Here is a 9850-nt window from a genome sequence, read left to right as displayed (position 1 = left end):
TGCTTTTAAATATGCATTTTTCTTTTAATAAAGCTTCTGCTCTCACTCTTTGACTACAAAGCTTGTTCATAACCACTAAAAGCTCCTCTAGACACACCCCTGTGAGTCACATCGCTCTTCCTCTGGCCCTCTTTCTGTTGCGTGAAGCACTAAACAGTTCTCATGTCCCTTCATCTTATATTACTCTGGCCAAGGATCCGCGTAAGGTATGAAATATGTTTAATATGTTTTATATCAAATTAATATGTTTGAATTATATTTACGTAAACACAGCTTGAATGTAAACCGTTTTGATTATTAGTAGTTTGTATATTTTCAAAGCAACTCCTAAGTATTCTTGAAGGTTAATAGAGAATGTTAATGTTTAAAATGTTCACGAAAAAACAACAACTTGATTTCTGCTATTAGCCTAGCTAGCTCAAACAACTATCCCAAGACACTGGGATCCTCTTTTTCTGTTTAATGAGTTTAACATTGATCAGTTCTTCAGTTTGTACAGGATTTTATGCGTACGCACAAAATGGGCATAGAAATATGCGCACGCAATTTTCCACGCACATTTATATATATATAGGCTATATATATATATATATATATATATATATATATATATATATATATATATATATATATAATATATATAGAGCTATAATAACTTGTCTTAAATATGTACAGACATTCTTGACCATGTGTACGAACTCTTTTCCTGGAGTGAGAAAAGTAATGAAGTAAACTCTGTTTTCATTTCGATATACACATTTACATTAATTATTCCACTCTCATTAAGATTACCTTTTAAGATTAAAATTACATAAAGTGTCGTACACAGAAGTTAAACCACAAACACACGTGGTTTAAATGTTTACACACATGCTAGCAGCATAAGAAAACTTACAGAAAGCTACTAGTTACCATATCAACATTAGATATATAGAGAAAAAAGTGCAAAAATGCACAAATCTTTTGTAGATAAAGCTGAACATTTATTTTACCATAGCAAAATTATATTTCTGCCATAAGTAATTTTTTCATCTCAGTTTTTATTATTCATTTTAAAATAAGACAAATCTGCTATTATGTTCATCTCCAATCTGTTATTTATCAGTTTAGATTTGTGTTTTAATGCTTCGATAACTAGCAGAAGACATTCCGGTTGCGCAGATGGGCACGTTGTAACACTACGTTACAATGTGCCCAACAATTATTAAACTATGCTATTCTGTGACATTAATGATGTAATTTCAAGACATGTAAAGCCTTTTGGCTCGTTTATGTTGGCCGTCCCATGCCTGGTTGTAATGTGTTCATTGTCAAACTCCAAAATCAAATTACTTTTAATTCTTAAAAAACGCCATTATTTTATTTAAAGATTTATTATTATTATTATTATTTTTTATTGACAGAATAGTTTGTCTTGTATATATATAATCTATTATATATATATATATATATATATATATATATATATATATATATATATATATATATATATATATAGACCTTGCACTTAAAAAACTCCTAAAAAACAAAAAACCTTCCACTGACCTGCCTCGCGACCAAATCTCTATCTGTGTGAACCCTGTGTTCTAATAGGTCGAGAAATACATGAATGGGCCACAAAAGTTTTTTTTTTTTTAGGCTACTCTGTGCTATGTAATCGCCCCCTTTCGACACCTCAGCCGCCCCCTCATCGGCTCTGCTTGAACGCACCTCATATGAAGTTTCAGGAAGGTGTGTTGAAGATTGCACACGTCTGAGAATAAACCACTCTTCTAGCGCATGCTGCTTCTTATCTGTATGTGAGTAAAATGTAGTTAAACCTCTACTGCACACATTTTGGTGGTACATGAGAAAAAATGATTCCACATAATTTCTTGGTTTATTTGGGAACATTTTATTGATAAAATATTTTTTGACCATCCTCCACCCCAAAATATTTTTACATTTTTAAATTAAAACCTGACAAAAGTCTTCTCTCTACACACACACACACACACACACACACACACACACAATGTACAGTTTATGTCACTTTAAATAAGATTACTAAAGCAAGTAATCTTGCCTTCTTCTCACACCATGTGCTCCTATGTGTCAGAAAAGGAAGTCCAATCTTCAGATGGTGCTTGATAGTGGCTCCCACGACTTATTGGACTGTTTTTGATAACCTTAAGAAAACCTTTAGTTTTTGCTGTGCTGTAGAATAAATAATATATATTGCCATGCAGCCATTTTGTTTTATATATATATATATATAAACCTTAAGAAAACCTTTAGTTTTTGCTGTGCTGTAGAATAAATAATATCACCTCTAGATGAAATAATATCAGATGTATTAAAAGGGATGCCATGCAGCCATTTTGTTTGTTTGTAACCAGCCATTGCTGAAGTGTGACGACTAAATGAAAACTCTGTGAAGTGCTCAATAGGGTTGTTTTGGTTGATGTTGTTTTTATTATGAAGAATATCTCTGTTTCTGTTATCATTACATTGAAAGTGGATGCGGTCAAGATCCAGAATGGCACTGCCAAGGCAAAGTCAAGGATTGGACTGGAATTTAAATTATTTGTTAGAAACCATTAATTCAAAGCATCATAATTCTTTTGATATTTTATGTTATTTTTTAAGATGGTAAATTATAGAAGATGAGAATATTAACATTTAAATGCATAACAGTACACCTTTTTTCAGAAATATTTTATATCAAATTGTTTTAAGCAAACACTTGTCATGCAACAATGAAATTGAATTAAAATACTCTTCTTTTTTCAGCGCTGAATCATGCATAACATCACATGTGCGGAGATTCAGACTCCAGTGGGGTTTCTGTATGTGATTCTGCCTATTATACTGAATCAAACACTCAATCCTGACTGTGAGCAGGGCTGGTATTCAGAGGTGAGTGTGTTTCTGTCCCCAAACTGCTCCATTATACACACACACACACACACACACACACACACACATGCACAATTTATATGATTGTTATCTGTTTCATTTGATCAGGATGGATTTAAGATAGCAGATCCATCAACTCCTCAAACAGTGGTTGATCCTGTTATTTCTGTCTCATCTGATCGCCTTGTCACTTCTTACTGTGTGAATCTGAATCATCAGATCATCTGTGATTCTGCTGATGGAGTAAATCAACTCAATCTCTCTCAACATTCATCTGTTTTTCATATTTAATCCTTCATAAATGTTATAGATGCTGCTCTAATGCTTCTTTCCTTCCTTCATTTCAGCTTCATTACAGTCATGAGCTCATGTTCAGAGGTGAGAAAAACAGTAAAACACATACATGTGTCCCAGGGACGGATTATGACTTGCAAGGGCCCTGGGGCCAATTATCTCCAAGGCCCCCCACCCCACCATACAAGTTTTTTTCTCCCCACGTTCTTTCTCTTAGCTGCGCATTCGCAGTAATAAAAAGAGAAAGTTACGATCATGAATATTCAAAGCGTTATCACTCCACGTCAAATGCCTGCGCTAAGAAAAGCACTTTGTACAGGGTTTACAGAATCAATGTAGGACTAATACACTTTTGTGAGTCTAATACCTACAACGAATAATCAACAATGAAGCAAATTGAGGCTTATGAAACACATCTTTAATGAATTAACTGCCAGATATTTATATATTTGATGCATCATGAATCAAAAAAAATTTTGCCACTAAACAACTCTGTGACAAACATCACATGTAAAGTTTAAACATCAGATCATCACATATAATAAAATACAATTTAAGAAAACACACAATTGCAAACATTTTTTGCAGGCCCTGACAATTATGCAAACCAGCATGGCTACTGAAAGAATTTCTTACAGGAGTTTCTTTCTTGTCTTCCTCCTCGCGAAGTCATCCACCACTTCATCGAAACTGAGCTCTTTTAAGAGTTCAGACTCCATGGCCATGAGCGACGGAAAGCTGAGATGTTCTTGGCACATTCTCGTTCTCAGTTCGTTTTTAACTCTAGTCATTTTAGAAAATGAGCGCCCTCCCTCACAGTGTTAGAAAAGGTCTTAACGCAATGAACACGTTTGGAAAAGTTGATTGTAAATTAAGATTAATCATTGGGGTTGTTTACAGTCAGTCTAAAGTTTCTAGTCTTAGAATTTAAAAACCAGCTGTATCGTGTCGTCCTAATAAATATTTTATTGAACATGTTTAATATTTGCGACTGGCGGCGCTGGCAACTGTCTGCTGTATATGTTCTGGAGATGCATTCCCTAGGCTGTCAAACAACATTCATCCTTATTTTTCTGATTTTGTCAAACACATCTTCTTTTTTAGTGTTTCTTTTGTAATAGGCTATGTGTAATCGCAAGTTAATTGTTTTAGGCTATTCATTTGTTCTGCAGATGGAAAAAAGTGAAACTGGATTCTGTAAAAATCCAGAATAAGATTGTTTAAACAGGAAAAATAAAATGGTAGCTTATAAACTGCAATTTATTAATATATAGGCTTCCTAGCCTGTTTTAAATAGGCCTTCTCTAACGAATAAAAAAATCAAACATTTGTAAATAAAATAATTTTACTATATATACACTTTAATATATTTCAGAATATATGATGAGGAAATATCTCTACAACTCTCAAATGAAGTCATAGAGTTTCTGTGTTGTCCATTGGGAGCGTTATTTACTGTAAACTGATCAAGTTAAAATGAAAATATACAAATACAATATTAAATTACTTTTGTTTCGGAATAAATAAAACAGTATTTTATATTTTGTTCTAACAGGTAATAAAGAAAATTAGCATTTTTGCCCAGAACGAATTATTTTTTAAGGCCTGATTTGACAAAAACAGCCAACATTAGCCTATTGTTTGATTATAGTAAAAACAACAACAACAACAACAACAAAAAAAAAACACTAGCAATGTCTAAATTAACTAAATTAATCTGGAAATGCTTAATGAAACATTCATACAGAATGTTTTTGCTTTGAAAAATGCATGTGTGTTCACTGCTGTGTGTGTGCACTTTGGATGGGTTAGATGCAGAGCACAAATTCTGAGTATGGGTCACCATACTTGGCTGTATGTCACGTCACTTCACTGATCACTGAGTGGAATGCAGGCAAAACGTTTTAGGTCTACTAGAGCAAGTTTTGAAGTTTTTAGAACGCTGTGTCATGCGCGAGACGCTGCAAAAGACTGCAAGCCGCGAGCGCAAAGGGTAAACACCTCTGTCTAGTGCTTGTTTACATAGAAAAACAATGTAAAAATAGTGCATTGGAATGGAAAAATGCATTCTGTGGCCCCAAAGTGAGTTTTGCCAAAATATAAAATCTTTACTAAAACCGACTCATTTGCTCTCTAAGCTCCTTATTCACATATTTTTATCTTTATTTTTAATTTTACTATCTGTGTAGGCTACTGTTGTTGTCTCAGAGTCTGCACTATAAGCTTTTTCTGTCACCAAAACAAATTCCTTGTGTGTGCAATGGAAATAAATCTCTTTCTGATTCTGGCAAATAGTAGGGTGCAATGGGGCTAAAGACCCACCACAGCAACAACTTGCATTGGGCCCCGGATACCCCAGCTACAGCCCTGGATCTAAAAGATTTGGAGGCCTTCAAATTTACAGGGCCCAATAGTATCAGGAGTGCCAGAGAGCCCTCATAGACCAAGAGCCTTGTTGAAGAGGCATTATATAGTCTAAGGGACACATATATTCAAGCATAAATAAACGTTTGTTTTCATTGTTTATGGGTTTTTTTGTACCAAACTGGATCGCGCAACATTAAAGCCAAGGGCCCCTCCGGGCTCTTGGTAGTCAGTGGCCCCTGGGCACTGGCCCCATTGGCCCAGTCAGTAATCCATCCCTGGTGTGTCCTGATTGAGATCAAGCTGTGTTTAATTAAATCTTCTGTGGTTAAAGTGAATCACAATTATTCTGAATGTGTTTTTCAGTGAGGAATGAAACTGCAAAGATTCCAAGCTCAAGTGAGTTTCATCTGATAAACGTCTGATTATTCACTAATAAAACACTGTGGATCAGTTTCACACTGAATCCAGTTTCAATCTTTTCTTTCATATTGGCTCATATTTGTGATCATTGTGTTTGTAAAGATATTCTGAATGAAGTGACTCCAGATCTCCTGCACTCAGGTGAAACATTCAGAGCTTTAAACCATTTTATGGTTACCATTTAATTATTTTTTACTTTTAATTTTTTTATTGATTTGCTGATTTTCTATTGTATCTCTTGTGTAGATCAGTTGTGGTGGTTTTCTGTCCTGATCTTCATTGTTCTGGCATTTCTATGTTTCTTGATGCGTAAAAGGATTTTCAGGTGAGACACGATTCTTTAATTGTTTCAGAGAGATAAGATCATCAAATTATGATTGTTAGAAAAAAACCAAGACTGACATTGTAGGAGAAAATATCATTGACTGTTTCATCAGACTATGACCTATATTTGTCATAAAGTCCTATTTCATTATAAAAGTGATGGTCTAAACTTCAGTATCTCTGAATAAATATAATAATAAGTTCCAATCTGTTGTCAGGTGTTTTCAGAGGGAAGCTTGGTTCATCTGTCAGCATGAGGATTCAGAAAACAGGTGAGTGAATCAAAACAAGAGAAAGAAAGTCTTTGAGAGAGTTCCTGCAGCACAGACTCTGAATGAACTGTAAGTCAATGTGTTTCTCTCAGGGATCCTCAATCTGATGAAGATCTGATCTGATCATCCTCATTCATGGCAGTTTAATTCCCTTCGTGTTCAAAGGATGATCATCATCATCATCATCATCATCATCACAGTCATGTACTCAAACTCAAGGCTGAATGTCACTGTGATGTTCAACATGATCAGGGGAGTTCTGAACCATTCTTAACTTGTTTAAACACTTAACAGCCTATTTTCATGCATTTCAATCCCTCCCCAGCAGGCACACAATGTCATAAGACATTGGTATTTGGTTACATTTCGGTTGCGACATCGGGTGACCAAAATACAATGTAAATTCAAAGTCCTAATGCCAATTTGATGTCCAATGCCGACGTCAGCTGACCTTGATATTTGTTGTTTTTAGGTTGTGTAAAACCAAACGTTAAGTCAATGTCAAATTGGCGTAAAACACTGACGTCAACCCGATTTTCATTCTCAACCAAAATGCAATATCTGTCCAACGTCAATCTGACATTATATTGATGTCTTGTGCCTACTGGGTCCAGTTTTTCACTGTTCTGTAATCACTGAAATTAATGTAAACATAGACAAACAAAATGAAGCAAGCTAAGTGATAATTGTTCAATATGGCTGGGTGGTATGACAGGATAAAGTGTCATTTGATTTTCATTTATATCAGGCTATGTAGCCTATATCTGCAGAGCTTTGCAGGCATAAATTTAGCAACTCGTTAGAGTTATTAAGAAACATGGATGAATGACAAAAAAGTATGAAATGCTTGATAGAGCAGTATATTGTGAAACAGAGCTTGTGACTGACATCATACTGACAGACATAAGACTGACATTCAGTTTTTTAGGTTTATTATACTTGAAAGGTTAAATACACACAGTCATGCCAAAATGTGAGCATGTGTGAGTATTCATGTAAACACAATCGATTATGTTTTAAATGAACAAAAGTTTAGGGAAAAACCGTTTGAGAAGTGTGCCAATATTGTATCCACACATTATTGCTGTAGGTCTTAAAGTGTCTATTATTTACACACTGCTGCCGTTGATGCCAAAATAAAACCCAAATTTTATGCTTTTTGTTTGCTTTTACTTTGTGTCATGCGTGACTATTGATCTTTTAACATAAAACATAAAATATTATATGTGATATCCTAATTGAAAAATGCTCTTTATTTCAACAGATTCATATCGTTATGGTTTCTATGTGAAGAAATATATATATATATATATATATATAGAGAGAGAGAGAGAGAGAGAGAGAGAGAGAGCGAGAGAGAGAGAGAAAGAGGGGGAAAGGTTAAAAATGCATAAATACAAATTAAAGAATCAAGGGAATGGTTTTGGTTTCTCAGTTCATGACCCCTTTAAAGTGCCCCTATTATGGATTTTTGAAAATTACCCTTTATGCAGTGTGTAACACAGCTCTTATTGAATGAAAACATTGTGCAAAGTTTTAAATCTGAAAGTGCACCATGTATAAAGTTATTGTCTCTCTCAAAAAAAAAAAAAAAAAAAAGTCGCCTCCGAATCATTTAAACGAGTCGTTTTTAAAACGAATCCCAAGCCATTTCATGTCAACATAAAACATTAGCATATTTCCCGCCCACTTGTTGGTCTTTTCACATTGGTTTGAATGAAAATGCAAATTCCTTCTTTGCCACTAGGTGCAGCTTTTAGAGCGGTAAAAATAGCGGTTTCCTCGTAATGCTGTACACAAAGCAACACTGCACTCACACAGCCTGCTTTATCAGGTGTTACAGGAATGATGAAAGGGGAATGAGACCAATAGGGCAAATCATGGCAGATTAGCCTCACACAAAGTAGGTGTTTAAAAAAAAAATAATAATTGTGTGAATTGTTTGGGAGTCATTGAGCAAGTAAGGTAAAAATAAATGCATATTATAAGACAATGAAAGTGTTTTTACGGGTTACGGGAAAGTTAAGTAACCGAGAACGTTTTATTATGGCAGTAATAAAATACAATCTTCTAAATCATCTTAATCAGAAATCGATCTGTTTAATAAAGAACAATTTTAAATATCATTATTAAGCATTACTTCTCAATTTTCCAGGTTTTTTATGACACAAAATAATGAACCCGTAGTGTCATGTGAAATATCTTCTGGATGATTTAAAGTGCCCCTATTATGAGTTCTAATAGGTTCATATTTTGGTTTTGGGAGTCCCCAATAACAGGTTGACATGCATGCAAGGTCAAAAAAACACTTCAGCTCCGGGTCACAGTACAAAATACTGCGAACACGTGATGCCTTCAGTAAATGAAGATTATGCGCTACAGCACCACAACCATAGACTCCAACACAACACAACACAGACCTCAAGCAACAAGCAAAGGAGAAGCGCGAAAAATCAAAGAAAATCTCGGCATTCCACAGGAAAGGTTGACTGACGCCGTTATATTTTTAACGTTTGTTTTTACGTTAGCTAGCTACCAATTTCATTCTGAGGTTATGGGGAAATGTAGATTTAATGAAGTGTGGCTGGATAAAAACTCTTTTCGTCATTGGTTAAAACCAGTGGACAACAACGTTTTTGAGGCTTTTTTCAGCTAGGTACAATGGGAATGAAGGCATTAGAGTCTCATGCCAAGTCGTCCAAGCACAATGGACAAAAACAAACTCCTTTCATCGCCTGCATGTTTCAACCAACTAATGTTAGCCAGCTAGCTGCTAATGTGCCTGAAGCGGCAGCAGGAGCTAATGTTAGCCAGCTTGCTGCTAGCGCTGCAGACCCTCCAGCTATGACCGCAACTAGAGTGGATCTGCGCACAGCTTTTGGGACCACACCAACAATGAAAGCCGAGGTGTTGTGGACTCTTAACACAATCGCTAAACACCAGTCCTACAGTGGAAATGAGGGTATCTCAGAGCTTTTCAAGTGCATGTTCCCTGACTCCGACATTGCTAAAACGTTTACTTGCGGTTAGGGATATGCCGGTATCAAATTTTCCTGTTGCGATTAATTGATAATGCTTTTGTCACGGTATACGGTATTATCACAGTATTGAAATTTAGTTTAAAAAAAGTGGTCATAATACAGTATAACAGGTTAAATAACTTTTTTCTTATAAAAAAAAAAAAATAACTGAACATTTAAATACAATAAAGCAATACAGAAAAAAATATATATAAAGTTAAAAGTTTTACACATTAAAGTGCAAAAGAACTATAA

The sequence above is a fragment of the Cyprinus carpio genome, chromosome B16 (assembly GCF_018340385.1).
Source record: "Cyprinus carpio isolate SPL01 chromosome B16, ASM1834038v1, whole genome shotgun sequence".
NCBI lineage: Eukaryota > Metazoa > Chordata > Actinopteri > Cypriniformes > Cyprinidae > Cyprinus > Cyprinus carpio.
Note: the sequence above shows the minus strand (reverse complement) of the source record.